We start from the raw sequence: 24033 nt of genomic DNA, 5'->3' as shown, positions 1-24033 counted from the left end.
ATCACTGAGCAGAGAGAAGGCACAAAGCCCTCTCTACCTCTGGATCTCATACCTCTGTGGTTGTTTTATTTTGAGGGATTTCAATTTTGCCTACCTCAGACTCCCTACCACTTACCCTGAGGCCAAAATATTTGCTGTAGTTTACACCATCATGGCTCTTTTTGTTCACTCCCTCATTCTTTACGTTGAGAAATACAGAGACGAAACAGGCCATGAGAAAAGTTTGGTGTGAAAAGATCTTTTCAGATGAGATACACAATTGAATTTTTTCCTATTCAATTATTAAGGAGTAAAAGTGGACTCGGAATCAGAGAGCCCTATTAGCTTTCAGATCACTGTTGTTCACTTTATAAAAATCAGAGATGATGAGCTGAAGAATTATAAGTAAAGTGACAATTTCACTAGTGGCTTTGAGATTGGGTAGGAGCATACATGCATCAAAAATATTTTAGACTAATGTAACGATGATAATGTCAAATAGAGTAGGCAATTCTGAGGCTGAACTTGAATTTTAATCATTTGCATATGAAATTTATACTTGGAGACTAGGCAACTTTTTAGCATTCTGTGGAAATGAAGTATATTGAAAGTGTGATTTGGAAATTTAAAAAAATAATATTTTTTTATTATTGGGCTTTATTTCCTCACAAGATGTTCAAATAAATCTTGATATGATGGCACTGTGAAATAAATTATGTAATGGAAAAGTTCACAGAAATCATTCAGTTTAAAGAGTGAAGGGAAAGGGGTGATCAGATCCATTCTCGGGGAGTTACAGCATCCTCTCCTCATCTCTCTTAAAGTGTCCTAGGCAGGCACAAAGGGAATGATGACAACTTATTTTTCTACTATAGTGTTTATTACATCACATATACTCAGAATGTGGAAAGACAGGTTGAGAAATTTAATAGATCTTATCCCTTTCCAGTAAAGTTCAATTATCTAAGTGACTACAAGACTGCATTTGGGAAGAAACTGCACATACCAGCTTGTCCTGATACATAGACATTAGAAATGAATTCAATCTCCATCCTCGTGGACAAGCAATATGCCCAAGTGAAATTCTTTAAAAATAAATTTTCTTTTACCATAATTCTTTTTGTATATATTTTAATTCCTCTTAAGATGAGAGAAAAATATAAACAGAAAAATACAACAGTTGTTGATATTAAAAAACATTCTACCCTTGTACATGGATAAAACAGTATTATTAAATGTTGTGAAGAGTTGATTTCTAAGAAAGATTTCCCAAGGGAGCCAGAAAAAAGATAAGAAAATATTTTTGTGGATTTCTATGAAAAAGAACAGACAATCATAAGAAGGTGGATAACAGTTTAATATTAAAGATAGAGTTATTTGAAAAACATGAAAATTATTTGAAAACTTAAAATGCAATAGAATTTGAAAAAATAATTTCAATAATAATGCAAAATCAATGGGAAGGGAAATGAGAGAAAATTATATGACAGACAAATTGTAATGGATTTAAATTAGAGAAGATTATATAAATTACAATTCAGACAAGTTGCTAACACTTACGTTGTTATAATATTCCTTTCAGTAAGATTTTTGCTTAAAAACTTGATCGCAAAGAACATGTGGGCAGTAAGCCAAGCAAATGTGAAGGTGTCTTTCACTTTCCTGCAAGAGTGAAAGACAATAGAACTAAGAATAATGTTTATCATTCTCAATCTTTTTCTTTCAAGACCTGTAAACTGCCACATTGCTGTTTAATACTTGTTATAGGGAAGTGGTCTAATCCAGCACAATATTCATTTCTTTATTAGTAACTTATCCAAATTGTAACTCATATAACAGAGCCCCAAGGATGTCTGCAAGAACAGAGAAGGGGAAGCACAGAGAGAATATCATGAAAGTTCTATGTTAAGAATAGGATGAGGCCGGTCCAGTGGAGCAGTGGTTAAGTTCGCACATTCCACTTCGGCGGCCCGGGGTTCACCGGTTCGGATCCCAGGTGTGGACGTGGCACTGCTTGGCATGCCATGCTGTGGTAGGCGTCCCACTTATAAAGTAGAGGAAGATGGGCACGGATATTAGCTCAGGGCCAGTATTCCTCAGCAAAAAGAGGAGGATTGGCAGCGGGTAGCTCAGGGTTTGTCTTCCTAAAAAAAAAAAAAAAAAAGAATAGGAATATGGTACAAATGTTCAGTTATAAGAAGAATAAACTTCTGAGGATCTAATGTACAGCATGATGACTATAGTTAATGATACAGTTTTGTATACTTGAAAGTTACTGAGAGTGGATCTTAAGCATTCTCACCACACAAAACGAGTTAAATACGTGAGTGGTAGATGCGTTAATTATATTAGTCTTGGTAATTTTTCTAAAATGTTGTAATGTATATGTATATAAAATCATCACATTGTGCACTTAAATTACTATAATTACATTTGTTAATTATTCCTCAATAAAGCTAAAATAAAAACCAGGTTTCCTTAGGAATGTAGGAAATGGATTATATAAAAATAAAGTACTTAGACTTCCTTTCAAATTAATTCTTTTGAGGCCAATCAAACTTCACTCTGTTCTAGGCAGTTTTGATGTATCTGATGTGGTTTTTAGGGTTATCTTACATGTTTTTCACATATTTAAATTTTGAAACAGGATAGAAAAAGAAGTTTGCAAAACAGAGAGAAGGCTACATTGGAAAAATCCCTTTAATGTCCACATGAATCAAGACATAAAACACTGTCATCATCATCTCCAATGTCAATGATAGGTCACTTCCTCTCTTTACTCCTTCCATTCCTTTGGAATTAGCCATCCTACTGACTTTTGGTAATCACTTCCTTGCCTAGCAACTTTGGGCAAATCATATGTCTTATGTGTTATATCTTATCTGTTGACAGAGTTTTCTCCTGTGTAAGAAAGGACACTCATAGTGCCCATCTCACTGAGTCCTTTTGAAGATTAAATGAGAACCCTTAGCATATGATCCACAGTAAATCATCAATATGTACTTGTTATTTATTCTGCTCACAAAACACATTGGAAGTCAGCTCAATCTTTGTTTATAGATGTATTCATCAGCGACGTACTTATCTATCAATGATATGATGATCTGAGAAAAAATCAGCACATACCAAATATCATACAGATCAGGGAGATGTGGCTAAGACTCAAAATTAAATTTGTGCTAGCACTTCTTAATATTTCAAGGCAGAATGTAAGAGTCTCTCTGTCCTCAAGAAACTTAGGACCATGCAATTAAGCATGTATGCAGTTTACTTTGGCATAGATTAAAATTGAAATGTCAGAGTCAGTGAAACCCTCTGTTTTAAGAAATGATATTGTGAAATAATTACTGAGTATACTGTGTATCAGGAATTGTGCTAAGTGTATAACATTTTGCTAAGTATATGGCTAAGTGAATACATGTTGTTTTAGATTTTGATTCTATATTACTTATTAGGTTTATAATGAACCCAGAAGAGGAAACTGAGTCAGAGAGGAATTAAATAATTAATAATATTAATTACTAAGTAAATTAATTAGTAAGTAAATATTAATAGTATTTAATAGAGTTATTGCGAGGATTAAACAAGATTATACCTATAAAGTGTTTAGAAGAATGTTAGGTACACGGGAATGCTAAAATTGGAAACTAATAAAAGAATGATTAGATCTATTGATCGCCAATGTGATTAAGCAACATACTGATGTCATATGCTTATTCATAGCAAAGCCACAGTATCAACCCAAGCAATTTCAATTCATCATGTTTAAGGTTTCCCAAACTTTAACTTTAACAATGGTAGAAAACCCAAAAGTTATGCAAAATCTTAACTGAAATGTATTTTATAAATCACTAAAACTTGATTCATCATTTTACAGATGGGGACCCTAGAACCATGAATACAAATTCCTAAATTGAGTGAAGAGCTATTCTGGAGAATGAATTAATCTCTTTTTTTCCTATCCATTGTTCCTGCATAGGCACTCTTTGTGGCTGTGATAGCATTGTTCATGTTTGAGAGAATGAAGAGATTTAGTGGATTTTCTCACATATATAGCTTTCTTACCCTTTATAAATGACCTACATATGTAGGAGGGAGGGACTGATTGAGCTTGTACTTTTTGTTTATCATCTATATTTTCATATATAGAGAGGGTTTGGCTTAATTTATTATCTCCTTTGGTATATGTATATCGAAATATTCTGATTCAAGAACAATAACTTTGAAGGTTTTGAGTTTTGCATAAAATAATTAGTTAACTGTGATAAAGTAGGGTTTTTAACACTACATTTATTATGTTGCTTTGACTCTACATCTTTTATGTGTTAACTCAGGCTCTAGACTTAGAAAACACTGATTGCAAGTTCTGGTTTGCTAAACACTAGTTAAGTGTTCTATGTATACTTTATCAGGAAAGCCTCAACTAATTTTTAACGTATCTAAGATATTATTACTCTTGTATCTGCATCAGACTGAACTGAAACTGCATTCAGTTGCATAATGTTTTATTTTTTTTCAAAGATCTTATTCATCTATTTTTAAATTTGAAACTCAAACTTTCCAATTTATTTAGGAGAGAAATGATGTTTCTACATTTTAGATAAGGAAAAGTCAGAAGGAAATGAACTTAGGAGTTTACACTTAAAATTGATGACTGAATCAAGATTAGAGACTAGAGCTCTTCTCCCACTCTAAAATTGAGAAAGCAGAAATATAGGAGGTGGTTTATATGTGGGAAACTGCAAGTGTATGGGGAAGTGGAAATGGAAAGAGATTACCAAGAAGGAAAATAAAACGTCATCTATGGCCTTGAAGAGTGGAGAAATTGAAGATTCAAATATGTATTTGGCAAAGTTATTTGGTTAGAAGTTGAGAGAACATTTAATTAGCAGGGAAATTAATTTTGTAACAAATGAAGACAGAATGATTGGCTTTGCTTGAATATTCTAACGGCCTTAGTTGCTTTGGAGGCTTAATTTTGTGTATAAATCAAAATTTTCTTGTTCAGCTTTGGGGAGGGTAAAAAACTTGTCTTTTTCTTTTATCTCCATGCATATGATTAAAATAATGTTATTGTTTATGTCCATTCAAATGAATAAGTGACTACATTAAGAGTTGATGAAACCAGTATTTTAAATATTATTTTAAAAATAGTCTTTATTTATTTACAGGTAAGGAAATCTTTTCATTATATAATTGGAAAAATAAAGTATTACTTTTCAAAGACTTCTCTATAAGCTATTTCTAAATCTTAAAATTGCAACATAGAAATAAGTTCATTTGTTTTAAAGCTCCATGACAAAGGAATTTTTTGTTTGGAAGGTGACACAATTAACTTGATCTGTAAAAGAGAGCTATGGGGAGAGCATTTGAAAATTAATTGACAAGAAAATGTAGCTACAAGATTAGAGGAGAAGATACATTACAAAATTGAAAGAAAAGTTTCAAATGTTAATGATGCATTTTGAAGTCAAAATTTGTAGTAAACACAATTAGTCCATGTGGTTATCAGTTCTATGTAATTTTTTCAATAGCGATGAGGTTCAAATTAAGTTAGCAGAAGCTATGATCAACCTAAGCTGAATTGTCTGTACTTTTGTATATCAAATTCTCTCGATTTAATATAATTGCTAAATGAGAAAGAGATTCAAACTACCGTTATTCATTCTATATATTTTCTATATACTTTTAATTACAATTATTCTATATAAAACTAGGCAATTTGATTAGTATCTCAACGTTTTCTACTTGTTCAAAATAATTTTATCACTTTAAAATATCATTTTCTATAATGGAGTCATATTTACTGGACTTTATTATTGTCAGCTTTAGATTACTGATTTGTAACAGTAACATTGAGAAAATAAAATTAGCAATTAATATTTCTATGTTAATGAAGCAATGACCATTTATCGATTTGAGGTTCACAACTGTTTTGTGACAAAGTGCAGAAAAAGGTTTCCTCGTTTTTCACATGAGATACCTTAAATTCAAAGAAATTAGCCAAATTCACACTCTGATAATTAATAGTAAAACTGGGTGCCAAATGTTTATCTTTACATAAATTTTTACTGTAAACTTTTCTAAGAATTATGCAGTATCAAGATTCTTTATGGGTTTGGGCAAAAGGCACAAATTGGACAAATAGAGAATATAAACTCATTCTCTCATTCAAACCACTGAGAAGAAATTAATTTGCAAAATATAACATACTGAGTCAAGAGCAAAACCATGAAGATAAAACTGCCTTCTCCCTCTCTTATTTAGTTTTAACTAAAGCTTTATTTTCTGGTTCATTTATATACACGGTTTTTATTGATGTGCCTATAGAAATCAATATACTCCTAATATAAAATATCAGCATTTTACTGCCACAAATAACTAAGAAAAAGATAAAGAAGCTTTCAAAAGATTGTTTAAACCAATTGCAGAGACCTCTTGCAGAGTTTCTATTTTCCACTTTGCAAATATATATGTATCATCACAGAAATATTTTATTTTATTTTCTACCTCATTTTAAAATTATTATGAGGAGCATATATTGCAATAGTGACCACTGTTAAGCTTTACATTTGCTTGTATATTATTAAACAAAACTTTGTATGACTCATAATTGCATCTTTAACAAATTTGAATTTTTAAGGATCCAGAGTAATGTCCTTTCCAAGGACTTAGTTGTATAGTCCTTTAGAATAGGAAAATATTTAGCAACTTATAGTAATTTTTAGAGATTTTGTGTGTATTTGAGGAAGATGTCCCTGAGCTAACATCTGTGCCAATCTTCTTCTGTCTTATGTGGGATGCCACCACATCATGGCTTGAGGAGCGATGCTAGGTCCATGCCTGGGATCCCACTCTGTGAACCCCCAGCCACCGAAGTGGAGTATGTGAACCTAACCACTAAGCCACCATGCTGGCCCCTATACATTTATAAATACTTGATTGAATGTATTTTATTAATGTCAAGATTGAACATAGTGTCCTGAAAGATTGACCTAAGAAAATCATCATGAGAGTAACCAGAAAAAAGTTATTAAATATCAGATTTTTATTTTCTGAAACACTGTGATCGTGTCCCTTAAACATAGTTTAATGAAGTTAGTTATTGTCAATTTTCTGCATGAGCATTTCTGATATTGACTTATGCATTATGTCTTTTCAGGGGACAGGTAGGCATTTTTACTGCACTGGACCACAGAAAATAGGCGTAATATCACTGTGTTTATTCTATTGGGACTATCTCAAAACAAGAACATTGAGATCCTCTGCTTTATATTATTTTTATTTTCCCACATTGTTATTTGGATGGGAAATTTGCTCATCATTTTTTCTATGACATACAGTCAGCTAACTGACTACCCTATATATTTCTCCCTTAATTGCCTCTCACTCTCCAACCTTTGCTACACATCACAGTGACCCTCAAATTAATGACTGATTTACTGGCAGAAAGGAAGACTATTCCTATAATAACTGCATTATACAGCTCTTTATCCTTCACTTTTGGGGGGGCATTGAGATCTTTATCCTCTCAGGGCTGGCTTATGACAATTATGTAGCCATCTGCAAGCCCCTGCACTACACCATCGTGAGCAGACGAAGGTGTAATGGAATCATCGTAGCCTGTTGTCCTGAGGGATTTATACACTCTGCCAGTTAGTTTCTTCTCACCATCTTCTTACCATTCTGTGGGCCCAATGAGATAGATCACTATTTCTGTGATATGTCTCCTTTGTAGAAAATAGCTTGCACCAATATCTACAGAATTGGTCTCTTGGTAATTGTTAATTCAGGTCTCATTGCTTTGATGACTTTCATGATTTTGATGGTGTCTTATTTTCTGATATTATACATCATCAAGGCTTACCCTGCAGAGAGCCACACCAAAGCCCTTTCCACTTGTAGTTCCCACATCATAGTTGAGGTTCTGTTCTTTGTGCCTGTTTTCCTCATTTACATTGATCAGCCACAATTTTTCCAGAGGGCATGATGTTCGCTCTTTTCCACACCATCATTGCCCCAATATTCAACCCCCTCATCTACATGTTGAGAAACTTGGAGATGAAGAATGCCTTGAGGAAAATGTGGTATCATCCATTGTTTTTGGAAGAGAAGTAACTTACACAGTCATTGTAACTATAAATTTTTCGCACTTAGTAACAGCAGAGGCCAGATGAACCTTTGTGAAGGAAAGTACATATTGTTCAGACCTTGCAATAACCTTCATCTCTACCGCCATAGCTACTTTATATTTAGATCAATGAGTAAGAACTTGGGTGGCTGGGAAAAAAGGTTGACTGAGAGCTCCAAAACATATAATCTGGTCTACCATCATTGATAATTTCCTCTGCAGTGTACATCATATAGTGAGCATTTATAGGACTCAGATATTTTCATATTTTGTCCATGAAGTCTGTTCATATGTCTCTTTTTCACACCTTTCATCCTATGCTTTCTAAATCCCTAGGCCTCCAGTGAAAATATCAGCAATTACCATGAACTGGAATAGAGCTATACCTCTAGTTATCTCTTGGTCTATACCAAGGCAACAACTAACTGCACTGGTTGAGGTTTAGCTAACTGAGAAGATTTTCCTTAATCCATGTCTTTTTAGGGACATTTATATTTGGGGATGTAATGCTACCACATCCCATTTCCATTCGCCCCAAATTTTCATGTAAAACTAAATATAAACAGATACAATCATATTTCCTTCTCAGCCAACTGCTCATAAGGCCACAACTAGTGACAGAGGAAGGAAGACAATTTGGCAAGAGTCTCATGAACGTTTCTTGAGCCTACCAGACCTTAAGAAAATAAGCATAATTTTGCAGGAAAATAGCTCAGGTGAGGTTGTTATATGATCTTCAGGCAATGAGAATCTGTTCTCCTCTGGAAACGAGGAGGGAGCTGATTTTGTTTGTCTAGAGGTTTCAGGGAATTTGGGCCATCAAAATTCTCATGTTCACCCCAAATGTCACTATCTTAGATTGCTGAGTCCCATGTTTTTTCAGGCCTTGTTGTTAACATAAGAGATTGTAGAACCCGTCCTTTCAGTCTCACGTCCAGCTGTGCCATACTCACAGTCAAATCCTAGGCCTCATTTTCATTTTAAAGGTCTTTGTTTTGGCTTCTGGAGAGCAGAGCTGCACCACAAGATTTCATGTCTTACAGTACTCCTTAAGTTTCAGGGGGCCAAGTATAACTATCCTATTGTTTATATGAGGGTTCTGCTCCCAACATCGGAAGTCAGACCACTTCACAATCCTTATAATTATGTTATACTCATACACCATTCAAGCTCCACAGTCATTGCAGTACTGAGTACATCAACACTGTTTATGGGAAATAAGTAAAATGAAATTTTGTGGAAAAAATAAAAATTTCTTTATAAAAAATATGAGGCAGCCACTTGTGATTTGTTGTTCAGATCCTGGGTGCAGACCTACACACCGCTTGACAAACCACACTGTGGCAGGCGTCCCACATATAAAGTACAGGAAGACGGACATGGATTTTAGCTCAGAGCCAGTCTTCTTTAGCACAAAGAAGAGGATTGGTGGCAGATGTTAGCTCAGGGCTAATATTCCTCAATTTAAATAAATAAATAAATAAATATAAGGTTAAAATTGTTATAGCAGAAGCACTATATAGTTTTCTCTCAAAATACTAACTTATATGTTCTTCTAATTAACAAATCATTATTTTTCCCACAGAAAAGAATGACCAACATGGTTTTCAAAGTTATTCCAACTATGGATGCCCTGAGACAACCAAATTCCTCACTTCTCTCCTAAATAAGTCACTTTACTCTCCTTATCCAGTCCCAACCATCACCTATGCATCATTTTGAGGTATGCTCAATTCTATCCCAATTCCTTGCTCATATTGTCCACCCCAGCAAGAAAGTCCCTAAGTTATATCTTGCATAATCACAGCCTGTGTGCAACTCAAGCTTCACTTCAGTTATGAAATACTTTCTAGATATTTTTAACCATCTGTTATCTATTGTATATCTTTTTTTAATTGATTTCCCAAATTACAAAAAAATCTTATTTCTTTTAGAGGAAAGTTTTCTAAATTTTACTTAACACAAATTCTTATCATACTATTTGTAAGAGGAAGGCCTATAAACATTCACCTGGTCTGAGAGTTAAATCTGTCAAAATTTTTATTTGCAGGTTGCTACTGCAGGGCCTGGAGGAAGGGGTGGGCCACTCAGATGTGAAGTGGCACAGGAGAAATATTCTACCCATTGTTCAGTCAGTTTATTCTGCAGTACAGCAAACTTCAAAACCTGATTCCCATCTCTCTGACCTTAGGCTTCTTTTTCATTTTCTAGTTTTACTTCTGTTCAGACCTTATTCCTTACTGTTTCCTCAGAATTTGTTTCAACATAAAGGAAATGGCCTATCAAGAATGAGTGTAGTTCTCGTCAAGATGGCACTGTGAGCAGACGTTGAACTCACCTCCTCCCATGATCACAATCAGGTTACAACAATTTTGGGAAGAATCACCCTGGATTGAAAACTGAAAACTGGATAAAAAGAACCCCCACGACAAGGGACAGTCCTGACAAAAGCAGAAGAGGCAGTAACTCCGGCCAGAGAGGAAAAAAGCCACCTTTGAGAGCAGCGGAGCTTCTCAGCTGGCCAGGCGGGAGACAACCTAAGGTACACAGCCCTCCCTGGAGGAGTGAGGTCCACAGCGGGGGCAATACTGCTATAATCATCCTTCAGACTCAACCCAACTGAGAGGGGGGTCTTACTGTCTGGCTTTGCTGGCTATTAACTGCAGTGAGGACACCCCAGAAAAGCTATTGGCTGAAAGCCAAAATGATCCAGGTCTTAAAGGGCCCACACACAAACTCACTCATTGCAGCAACCTAAAATCACCAGAGAGAAGGCTGACTGTCCTTTGGTGAAACAAGACTCACCTGGTGGGCTCTGGGGGCATCTTGGTGAGAGGAGGATCCTCTCCTGAGACTGAGACATTGGTGGGCGCCATTGTTCTGAGCTAGTCCAGGCTTGCTGATAAGGACACTGGTAGGAGCCATTGAGGTGCGTCCCTTGGGCTGTTAGCCCAGGGGTCTGCCACACCAACTAGAGCACAGATTTAATCCAGTTCAGCCAGGGCAGGCAACGCACCCTAGGGACTGGCCCCACCTAACAGCAAGCCCTCAGGCTACTTTTCAGCCTGCATTGACTGAGTGCCTTGATCCTCTACAGGCAGGCAAGAGTGTCTGCCTCTGTGGGGCAGGGCCTGTGTGAGGACCAGGTGAACTGTGGGGGGCATTGGGGCAGAGGTGGGGGCCTCTGCAGTGTGGTGGCGGGGTACGCTCCAGGGGGTTGAGAAGAGTGCACAGACCAGGACTGTGTTGACAGTGTATGTGGTCCAGAGGGGGTGAGGCTTATCAGCCACAGAAGACTTGTGCTTCACAAATGGCCATAAAAACGAGCAGCCCCACCTTCCAAAGCCTGAAACAACTGAGTGCCTCCATGCCAAGGGCTAGCCCCACTCAGGTGCACTCCTAAAAGAACTGACATTAGCTTTGTTGGCCTCAGGCCTATCACAACTGTACGCCCCTGAGCCTAGCAACCAGCTACACTGGGTACCAACCCAATTAAGAGGACACTTGCAATAAGAGTGTGCTAATAGACTTTGTAGTCAACAGTGCTGAGGCCCGTCCAAACCAGATTTATAAACAGCTGGCCAGGGAAGGAAAGATCAGACTCCCTGTGTACCTGCAGTGGGAGAAAACCTGCCACAGCAGAAGAACACAAGTAGCCAACAAAGGGGTCACTCCTGGTTCTTATGGTCTGGTGAAGAGAGGGAAGCACACTGTTGGGCCTCATAAGGCATCTCTTACATAAGGCCACTTCTCCAAGATCAGGAGACATAGCCGACTCACCTAGTACGAAGAAAATAGCACAGAGAAAGAGGCATAATGGGGAGGCAAAGGAATACTTTCCAAGCAAGGGAACACTACAAAACACCTGAAAAAGAACTAAGTGAAACAAAAACTAGCTACCTCCTTGATAAGGAATTCAAACACAATATAATGAGGATGCTCACAGATATGCAGAGAAGAATGGATGAACACAGTGAGCACATCAGCAAAGAATTGGAAGATATAAAAAAGAACCAATCAGAAATGAAGAATACAATACTTGAAATGAGAAATTCACTAGAGGGACTCGATAGCAGCGTAGAGGAAACAGAAGAATGGATCAGCGAGCTAGAGGAAAGATTAGAGGAAATCACCCAAGCAGAACAGAAAAGAGAAAAAAGAATTAGAATGAGAACAGTGTAAGGGAACTCTGGGACAATATCAAGTGTGCTAACATTTGGATTATAGGGGTCCCAGAAGGAGAAGAGAGAGACAAAGGGGCAGAAAATTTATTTGTCAAAATAATAGAGGAAAATTTTCCTCACCTGAGGAAGGAAACAGACATCCAAGTTCAGGAAGCACAGAGAGCTCCAAACAAGAGAAGCCCAAAGAGGCCCACACCAAGATATATTATAATCAAAATGTCTAAAATAAAAGACAAAGAGAGAATCCTAAAAGCAGCAAGAGAAAGGCCACAAGTGACATATAAAGGGAAGCCCATCAGGCTGTCAGTGGACTTCTCAGCCGAGACCCTACAGGCGAGAAGAGAATGGCATGACATATTTGAAGTGATAAAAGGAAAAAACCTACAACCAAGAATATTCTATCCATCAAGGCTGTCATTCAGAATAGAAGGAGAGATAAAGAGCTTCCCAGACAAGCAAAAATTAAAGGAGTTTATCACCAAGAAACCAGTTCCACAAGAAATGCTGAAGGGACTTATTTAAGTGGGACAGTAATGACCACAAATAGAGATAAAAGAAAAAAATTATTAAAAAAACCCAAAACAACAGCAAGAAAAAACAGGCAATAAAATCACTTGTAAGGTAAAAGTATAGTAAAGGCAGCAGATCAACTACCTGTGAAGGTAATATGAAGGTTAAAAGACAAATGTACTAAAATTACCTATTTCAATGATGAGAGGGTAATGGATATACACACACTAAACAAAAGACTATATATGATGTGAAAAACATATAATGTGGGAGGAGGGGAGTGAAAAAGTAAAGCTTTTAGAAAGATGTCAAGCTAAAGAGTCTATCTACTCAATATAGACTGTTACATGCATAGTATATTAAATAGGATCCTCATGGTAACCACAAACCAGAAACCTATAAGAAGCAGGAAAAAAAGTAAGACAAAAGAAATCAAACATATTACTAAAGATAGCCATCAAACCGCAAGTGAAGAGAGCAAGAGAAAAAGAAAGGAACTGAGAAGAACTACTAAAACTCTCAAGAAAAAGAAAAAGTGACAAAATGGCAATAAATACATATTTATCAATAGCTACTTTAAATGTCAATGGATTAAATGCTCCAATCAAATGCCATAGAGTGGCGAACTGGATTAAAAAAACAAGATCCATGTATATGCTGCATACAAGAGACACACTTCAGACCTACAGACACTCACAAACTGAAAGTGAAAGGATGGAAAAAGATATTCCATGCAAATGGCAAAGAAAAGAAAGCAGGGGTAGCAATACTTATATCAGACAAAATAGACTTTAAATAAAAAACTGTAATAAGAGACAAAGATGGGCACTATATATGATAAAGGGAACAATCCAACAAGAAAATATAACACTTGTAAATATCTATGCACCCAACGTAGGAGCACCTAAATATATAAAGCAATTATTAACAGACATAAGGGGAGAAATAGACAGTAACACAATAATAGAAAGGGACTTTAACACTCCACTTACACCAGTAGATAGATCATCCAAACAGAAGATCAATAAGGAAACACTAGCCTTAAAGGACACATTAGACCAGGTGGACTTAGTGGATATATACAGAACATTCCATCCAAAAACCACAGAATACGCATTCTTTTCAAATTCCCATGGAACATTCTCCAGGACTGATCACATATTAGGCCACAAAACAAGTGTCAATAAATTTAAGAAGATCGAAATAATACCATGCATCTTTTCTGACCACAAAGGTATGAAACTGGAAATCATCTACAGAAAGAAAACCAGAAAAGCCACAAAAATGTGGAGATTGAACAAAATGCTACTGAACAATGATTGGGTCAATGAAGAAATCAAAGAAGAAATCTAAAAATTCCTGGAGACAAATGAAAATGAAAACACGACATGCCAAAATCTGTGGGATACAGCAAAAGTGGTTCTATGAGGGAAGTTTATAGCAATTCAGGCCTACCTCAACAAAGAAGAAAAATCCCAAATAGACAATCTAAAAGTGCACCTAAAGGTACCGGAAAAAGAACAACAAACAAAGCCCAAAATCAGCAGAAGGAAGGAAATAATCAAAATCAGAGCAGAAATAAGCAAAATAGAGACTAAAAAAGCAATAGAAAAAATTAATGAAACCAAGAGCTGGTTCTTCAAAAAGATAAACAAAATTGACAAACCTTTAGCTAGACTCACCAAGAAAAAAAGAGAGAAGGCTCAAATAAATAAAATCAGATGAAAGAGGAGAGATTACAATGGACACCTCAGAAATACAAAAGATAATAAGAGAATATTATGAAAAGCTATACTCCAACAAATTGGGTAATCTAGAAGAAATGGATAAATTCTTAGAAACATACAACCTTCCAAAACTGGACCAAGAAGATGTAGAAAATTTGAACAGACCAATCACCAGTAAGGAGATCGAAACAGCAATTAAAAACCTCCCGAATAATAAAAGTCCAGGCCCAGATGGCTTCCCTGGTGAATTCTATCAAACATTCAAAGAAGACTTACTACCTATCCTTCTCAAACTCTCCCAAAAAATTGAAGAGGAGGGGAGGCTTCCTAACTCCTTCTACAAAGCAAACGTTATCCTGCTATCAAAACCAGACAAGGACAACACAAAAAAAGAAAATTACAGGCCAATATCACTGATGAACATCGATGCAAAAATCCTCAGCAAAATACTAGCAAATTGAATACAACAATACATTAAAAAGATCATACATCATGATCAAGTCGGTTTCATTCTGGGGATGCAGGGATGGTTCAACATCTGAAAATCTATCAACGTGATACACCACATTAACAAAATGAAGAATATAAATCAGATGATCATCTCAATAGATGCAGAGAAAGCATTTGACATGATACAGCATCCATTTATGATAAAAACTCTAAATAAATTGGGTATAGAAGGAAAATACCTCAACATAGTAAAGGCCGTATATGACAAACCCACAGCAAATCTCATTCCCAATGGAGAAAAACTGAAATCTATCCCTCTAAGAACAGGAACCAAACAAGGATGCGCACTGTCACCACTCTTATTTAACATAGTATTGGAAGTCCTAGCCAGAGCTATCAGGCAAGAAAAAGAAATAAATGGGATCCACATTGGAAAAGAAGAAGTGAAACTGTCACTCTTTGGAGATGACACGATTTTATATCTAGAAAACGCTAAAGACTCCACTAAAAAACTTTTAGAAATAATAAAGGAATACAGTCAAGCTGCGGGATACAAAATCAATGTACAAAAATCCGTTGCGTCTCTATACACTAACAGTGAAGTAGCTGAAAGAGAAATCAAGAATACAATCCCATTTATAACTGCAACAAAAAGAAGAAAATACCTAGGAATAAACTTAACGGAAGAGGTGAAAGATCTGTACACTGAAAACAATAAAACATTGTTGAAAGAAATCGAAGAAGACACAAAGAAATGGAAAGATATTCCGTGCTCTTGGATTGGAAGAATTAACATTGTTAAAATGTCCATACTTCCTAAAGCAATCTATAGATTCAACGCAATCCCTATCAAAGTTCCAACAACATTTTTTACAGAAATAGAACAAAGAATCCTGAAATTTATATGGAACAACAAAAGACCCCGAATAGCATAAGGATTCCTGAGAAGAAAGAACAAAGCTGGAGGTATCACACTCCCCGAATTCAAATTATACTACAAAGCCATAGTAACCAAAACAGCATGGTACTGGCACAAAAACAGACACACAGATTAATGGAACAAAGTTGAGAGCCCAGAAGTAAACCCACACGTTTATGGACAGCTAATATTCGACAAGGGAGCCAAGAGAATACAATGGAGAAAGGAGAGTCTCTTCAATAAATGGTGTTGGGAAAACTGGACAGCCACATGCAAAAGAATGAAAGTAGACCATTCCCTTACACCATGCACAAAAATCAAGTCAAAATGGATTAAAGACTTGAATGTAAGACCTGAAACCATGAGACTTCTAGAAGAAAACATAGGCAGTACGCTCTATGACACTGGTCTGAGCAGCATATTTTCAAGTCCCATGTCTGACCGGGCAAGGGAAACAAAAGAAAAAATGAACAAATGGGACTGCATCAAACTAAAAAGTTTCTGCACAGCAAAGGAAACCATCAACAAAATGAAAAGACAACCTAACAATTGGAATAAGATATTTGCAAACCACATATCAGATAAGGGGTTAATATCCAAAATATACAAAGAACTAATACAGCTCAACAACAAAAAAACCCAATAATCCAATTAGAAAATAGGCAAAAGATCTGAACAGAGATTTCTCCAAAGAAGATATACAGCGGGCCAACAGGCATATGAAAAGATGCTCAACATCATTAGCTATCAAGGAAATGCAAATCAAAACTACAATGAGGTATCACCTCACTCCTGTCAGAATGGCTATAATTAACAAGACAGGAAACAACAAATGTTGGAGAGGGTATGGAGAGAAGGGAACCCTTGTTCACTGTTGGTGGCAGTGCAAACTGATGCAGCCACTATGGAAAGCAGTTTGGAGTCTCCTCAGAAAATTAAGGATAGATCTACCATATGATCCAGCTATTCCACTGCTGGGTATTTATCCAAAAAACTTCAAAACACAACGGCATAAAGATCCTTGCACCCCTATGTTCATTGCAGCATTATACACAGTAGCCAAGACTTGGAAGCAACCTAGGTGCCCATCAAGGGACGAATGGATAAAGAAGATGTGGTATTTATACACGATGAACTACTACTCAGCCATAAGAAATGACGAAATCCGGCCATTTGTGACAACATGGATGGACCTTGAGGGTTATTATGCTGAATGAAATAAGTCAGAGGGAGAAAGTCAAATGCCATATGATCTCACTCATAAGTAGAAGATAAAAACAACAACAGCAAAAAACCACATGGCATTGGAGATTGGACTGGTGATTACCATTGGGGAAGGGGGGAGGGGGGAGTGCAAAAGGGGTGATTAGGGTCACATGTGAAGGGATGCACTATAATTAGCGTTCGGGTGGTGAACATGATGTAATGTATCCAGAATTTGAAATATGATGTACATCCAAAAAAAATAAAAATTATAAAAAAAAGTAAAGAATGTGTGAAAGTGGACTCTTGGTTTGTGATCAAATTCCTTGAAATATAAAGGATTATTAACCATGGCATAACTCTTTTTTAATGACTTGAGAGGAATGAAGCCACTTTCAGCTGTACATTGGACAACTTTTCTTTTGGGAATTGTCTCATCCCATAAACAAGTGAGAGGGAGGATTGGGGTTAGAAACTCTCAGGTCATCTATTTAAATGTCACTTGGATATTAAGTAGAAATTTTAATAGGTACATTTCCACTCCTGAAACCACAGTGGAGACACAACTTTTTTGTAGAAAAGAGCACTTTTCAACTTCAATGCTGGTGATGATTTTATTTACTTCTATTTTCAAAAATGTGGAAAGAATGCCTCTCTCTATAAAGAAAACAGGAAAATCCTACAACAAGGATTTGCATGGGCTGATTGCATGGTGAAATTCATTAATCTTTAGAAATGGAATTAAGCATTTATTCTGACTGCATTAAAAATACTGAATGCCACATTTACTCAGGGATATAGGAAGTCATCTAATGAGATAATCACCCGGTAAGTAAAAATTCAAAAACCTATAATAAATAAATATTAACTTTCAAATACATATATATAACACAACAATTTCATCTATTAAGAGACTTATTTTATTTGTGCATTTCTCTCTTTCCTTCAAGTTCTGCAGACATTTTGTATAGTAACTTTCCATTACTTAAGTACAATGCAAACAATGCAAAGAATAATTTGTGACACATGCCACAGCAGATGTCAAAATGAAGCAGACTTTATATAAAGATTTTTGGAAATCCATGAAAGAAATTAATGAGAGCATTTGTGTCATATATGGATGTATGAGAGAAAAGTAAAAGTAATTGGCTAAATCAAGTGAGTGGCTCTCATTTTACAGAGAAGAGAAAAAAGTAAAGAGAAAAGAGGTACAAATTAAAAGAAGTTGAGAGAATGCAGTAGAGTGGAGATTCATCATTCTCCTTCTACCTCCTTTGCTAGTCTGTATAACAAGACACATGCAGTGAGTAATTATGAGCATGAAATGTTACAATTCAGAAAAAATTAATATCAGAGGACCCTGCACATCAATACGGAACAAGTTTGATGAAGAAGAATGAGAATAGTGTGAAAAGTAAGAAAGAACGGAGAAACAATTAGTTCAGCTAAGACTTGGTGCTGGTGATAGGATAAAACTTTGAAACTGTTGGCAAAAATTCAGTACAACCTAGACTTCTTAGGTGAGACCACTTGGTTGCAGAAATAAATAACAAAAACAGATAAAATATCCCTAGAATAATTCTAAAATTGGTTTGAACCTGACAACAAAATTATCAGTATCCAGATAGTGAGAAAATAATAAAAAACATGCCTAAAAATAGTCTTTAGAATCTATCAATATTTATCTAAACTGTATAGAATACTTGGTTTCCTTTTTCCAAAACAGATAATAAAAAGATCATTGGGCTTGTGTTAGTATTAATGATCCAATACATGTAAAATGTTTAGAACTGCATCTAGGTTATGGTAAGCATTAAATAAATATTAGATATTAATATTATTTATCTTTTGTATCTGTGCAAGACCTCTAATAATAACAATCAAGTTGACAGGAATTATTATAGCTTTCATTTTTCTCTTAACATTTTGGTGTACTTTTGTTTATGCTTTTTTCCATTATTGGGTACCCAATCTCTACATAATGATGTGAGGAAAAGCAAAGCGATAGAGAAGATAATTTGTGCCTATCATATGCTATGTACCTGGTAATTCAACCCACACAACCATGGAACATTCATATTACAAATGCCCAAATTAAAAAGGGAGAAAATGTTTGTCAGACAGCTTAATTTTCTTACTCTAGATCCCATGACCAGATCTCTAGTCTGGTCTTTTTCCTGTATCCAAAGTTGATGCATTGACTGTGATGGCAAATTATCAAGGACAAGAATACAAAGCATTGTCACTGCCTGACTGTCTGAAGAACTACCTTGGAGGAATTAAATAAGAATTAATTTCTTGGACGTTCATTATTATTTCAATAATGGGATAAGTGGAAGTATTTTAAAGAGGGTTAAGGGGATAAAAATTTATATAGGTTTAAAGAGCCAAGGAAACTTTCCAGACATATATGAACAAGGAGTGGATTTTGAGCATGGATCTGAAGGGAGGAACCAAGATATTAGTGTATAATCTAGCATGATATGTCAAGTGAATTACAAGGAATAAGAAGCTATTAAAATAGAGGAAGAATACCTCTCTCATACTGAAGGAGGCTAGCCTGGGTGGTTATGTGATACGTCACCATCAGGAACAAGATGTGACTCAGAGCAGGAGGGAGCCTGAATTATAACCCCCAAAAGGTGCTTTAAATTATCTATTAGGTGCAAAAGGATGAGGAAAACAGTTTGTTAGTCCATACATCCTGAAAAATTATTATTATATTTTTAAATCAAGGAATGGATCTTTCACAGAACTTAAGAGCTCTTGAAAAAGATTGGTACAATCCTTACATTTTAAGAAATAGGAAACAGTGTCTGGGAAAGACTGGACTCCATGGCATATGACTTAATATAGCAAAGACAGTTTAAATAAAAAAAAAAATCTCAGCCTCTAATGTAGTTCTTTGACTAGATGTAAAATTAGGATCAAAATATCATTGCCCCATTTGAGATATTCTACTGGGGCTAATTCTTCCTACCATATGCATGTAAGCTGTACCTTCCAGGATTTTCACAGGTTTTGCAGAGTTAAGGAAGATGAGATGACTGAATCAATTAAGAAGTGCCAGTTTTAGTTTTTCTATTTCTGTTTCATATATTTATTGTGTGAATGTTTGTAAAAGCAGAGCATGTTTATGCAATGTTTCCATCTTTGAAACTAAATCTAAATAATGAAGTTCCATTTTCTTTCTGAAATTTAGTTTGCTTTTCTAAATTTAATCACCATGAATGTCAAGTATTAAGTTGGAGGGCTGTCAACGGGAAACATTCAACTAAGGGAAAAAGGGAAGCAGCATATCATTTAATTATTTGCCCATTTTGTCAGTTTAGGATATAGTTAACATGAGAGAGAGATAGCTAGAGAGACAGAGTGAGACACAGGCAGAGACAGAGAGAGAGAGAGGGACAAAGAGAGTTTCAAACTATCATGCCAATTAATGAAATTTTTCTAATTGTATTTTTTTCCCAAAAGAATCATGTTTATCTTCAAGGACTGTATGAGCAAAGCATTAATGTCACCTTAAATCTTGGGAAAGGACTAAATGTATGCTTATAACTATAGAAGCATATTGGCAAATTAATTGGAAGTGAGCATACCCACAGTCTAAACTAAAGCTATTTTTACAAATAGATTTATATATTGTTTTCTGATTATGGGCATACTAAGAATATATGTAATATTATGAATAATATGTCTTGGGATGCACTATTAATGAAATTGTTATTTATAAAGGAAGTAATTCAGATACCTTTAAAAAATAAGAAGAGAAAGTAATGAAATAATTTATTTATCAACTCATGTAACCCTCAATTTATCCAAAATCAATTGAAGCCCAATGCATGTCAAGCAAGTGCTATTCTCACCTGTATGCATTACTCTAGCTTAACTTGTAGGCAGTCTTTATTTCTCAATTTTACACATTTAAGTAATATTATTTTTCCATCTATTTAAATCAGAGGAAATGTCACAGCCACTTAGGTTCCACCTAGTGTCACGTTTTCTTTACTGCTCTCTATAACGTTGGTAAATATATAATGGGTTCAACTCAGCATCAGGAGTATGATGAGGCAAATGAGATACTCACCTTGTGGGGAAACAACTCAATAATCCAGATAATAATATTTGAATGAAATATTTTAAAATGCAAATTACACAATAAAAATATCAAAATTTTAAATAAAGACAGGATACTATATGGGAATTGTACAATTCACCTCATTCACTTCACTTTAAGTCTGGCTGTTTCAACCTATCAAGCAAATCAGTTACTCCCGAAAAAGAAACGCATCCTCCCTAAGCTCAACCTTGCATCTCATACATAAGATGATTGTGCATCTTTGTTTATGACTTGAACAATTGTAACTATTAGTACTATTCCCTTTCAGTGTAGACAATAACCTACCTGTTAACTTATATGGTAAGCCTATCCATACAAATTTCAGAATTAATTACTTTCAAACATAGTATAGAAAGCTGATTAAATAAATGAATTTATTTCTACAGCACTCTGAGTTACAGCATGCTTAGCCAATATTTTTCAGGCAGACCTGTTTAGTCTTAACTACATTAGACCATGGAAAATACCAACAATGTCACTGAATTTGTTCTTTTGGGTCTTTCCCAGAATAAGAAAATTAAAAGCTTGTGCTTTCTACTATTCTTACTTTGTTACATAGCTATTTGGATGGGAAACTTGATCATAATGATTTCTATTACATGTAGTCAGCTAATTGAACAACCCATGCATTTCTTCCTTAATTACTTTGCTGTCTCAGATCTATGTTACACCTCAACAGTGACACCTAAGCTAATCATTGACTTACTGACAGAAAGTAATGCGATTTCTTATTCTAGCTGCATGGCACAGCTTTGTGCCATGCACTTCTTTGGAGGCATTGAGGTCTTTATCCTCACAGTTATGGCCTTTGACCACTCTGTGGCCATCTGCAAGCCCCGGCACTATACTCTTATCATGAGTAAGCATAGGTGCTATGCTATGGTCACGGCTTGTTGTAATGGAACATTCCTGCATTCCTGTGTCCAATTTGTCCTCACCGTCAACTTACCTTTCTGTGGCGCCAATGAAATAGATCACTATTTCTGTGATGTGTATCCTTGGCCTGCATGGACACATACAATGTTGGGATCCTGGTGGTTGCCAATTCGGGCATGATGGGTTTGGTGACATTTGTGGTCTTGATGCTGTCTTACTTTTTGATATTATATACCATCAGGGGTTACCCTGAAGAGAGCCACACCAAAGCTCTTTCCACTTGCGGTTCACACATCACAATTGTGGTTCTGTTCTTTGTGCCTGTTCTCTTCATTTACATTAGACCAGCCACAACTCTCCCAGAAGACAAAGTGTTTGCTCTTTTCTACACCATCATTGCTCCCATGTTCAACCCTCTGATCTACACACTGAGAAACACGGAGATGAAGAATTCCTTGAGGAAAGTGTGGTGCCAGAAATCATTTTTGAGTGGAAGGCAAATTGTCTGAAGGCATGTTCTCGCCTCACTACATTCCTTATTGAAGGGATATTTGGTTCCACTTAACTTTATTAAGCCATGAACTTTGCTCTAAAAAAAAACAAGCACAGATACAGGTGTCAGTTCATTAACACTATAATTCACTTTGAAGTACTTCTTTATTGATTTATGTTTCTTATTTATATCTTACCCTAGCTATTTGAGTCATCCTTTTCTTGTTCAAGATCTGTTACACTTATTTTTCATATATTTTTCCTGTAGATTTTATCTGTTAGTTACTACCCGGAGGACACTTTTCTAATCCTCCTATACTTCGGTTCCATGAATAACTCTCCAAATGTACCCAAGCTAACAAATATCGATCATCCCAGACCTAAAGGGTCCATATGACCTGGTTATTTCCATATCCTCCTTGCATTTCTAATCGAAAAGGAGCATTAGAAATTTAGAATCATATTTTCCACTTAGTTCATGACTTTCCATATTTGTTGGAACAATTTAAATAACAGAAAATATTTGTGTAGGTTTAAAGAATAAAAATATTATTTATGTAAGAAATAAGGGTTATAGAAAAGTTGGAAGAGTTTTTGTAAGATGATTTTAATGAGATCATATTAAAAAATCATAAAACATTAGTAGTTGCAGAAATGTTTGCTATAAATATCCCATTTATATAGTAATGAGAAGATGGTATTGATAATAAGTAAGGTAGCTATGTAATTTATTATTCAAAATGAGCCACATTTGAGTGTAAAAGAGGGGTCTACTAATAATTATGCTGAAGTAATAGACATAAAATGAGATTGTGTCAGAAAAGTAGGATGTCTGGCTACTTTTAAATGTCTGAGAAGTATGGACAGCCTAGTGAAAAGGTTTGTGGCAGTGATATTATGGAATGTCCATATAATATTACTTGGAGGCAATGGAACTGTGAAAACAAATGTAAATGCTCGTACTGAAACTACTTTATCTAGATTATGCTGCAATTTGGTTTTTTCCATGACCATCAAAATGAAAACTACAATTTCCAATTTCTACAGAAATTCTGTACACATGTATATGCACAGATACCTATGGAATTTAAAAAGTTTTTCAAATACTTGAATTAAATAATTACATTTCCTTTAACTATTCAGTAAAATAGGGACTCGTTGAATATCATGAAAATAACTTTATGGAGTGGAGTAAGGCATTATATTGCTTTGGTTAGGGAGAATATAACAAACATAGATTGAATATATAAATGAATATATAAAAAGAAAGGCAAAATAATGCCATAGCACGGTGGATGATGAAAACTTTGAGAGCAGTGCAAATGGATAAATTAGAGAGTTGTCCTTAAAAGGGGCACAATTGTACAGGTATTAAAAAATGAAGAGAATTGTTACTAGGGCAATTGATAACCTTATTCAATCTTCAATGAAATTACTATGCT

General features: G+C 35.5%; 2 pseudogenes; both read left to right on the top strand.

Annotated features, from left to right (window-relative positions):
- The first annotated feature begins 4728 nt into the window (after positions 1–4728).
- LOC139040841 (olfactory receptor 4P4-like) lies at positions 4729–12438 on the top strand (annotated as a pseudogene).
- A 9241-nt stretch (positions 12439–21679) lies between these two features.
- On the top strand, positions 21680–22709 carry LOC106825920 (olfactory receptor 4P4-like; annotated as a pseudogene).
- The last annotated feature ends 1324 nt before the right edge of the window (positions 22710–24033 follow it).

The sequence above is a fragment of the Equus asinus genome, chromosome 17, assembly GCF_041296235.1.
Source record: "Equus asinus isolate D_3611 breed Donkey chromosome 17, EquAss-T2T_v2, whole genome shotgun sequence".
Taxonomy (NCBI): Eukaryota; Metazoa; Chordata; class Mammalia; order Perissodactyla; family Equidae; genus Equus; species Equus asinus.
Note: the sequence above shows the minus strand (reverse complement) of the source record. Positions and strands in the feature narration are given on the sequence as shown.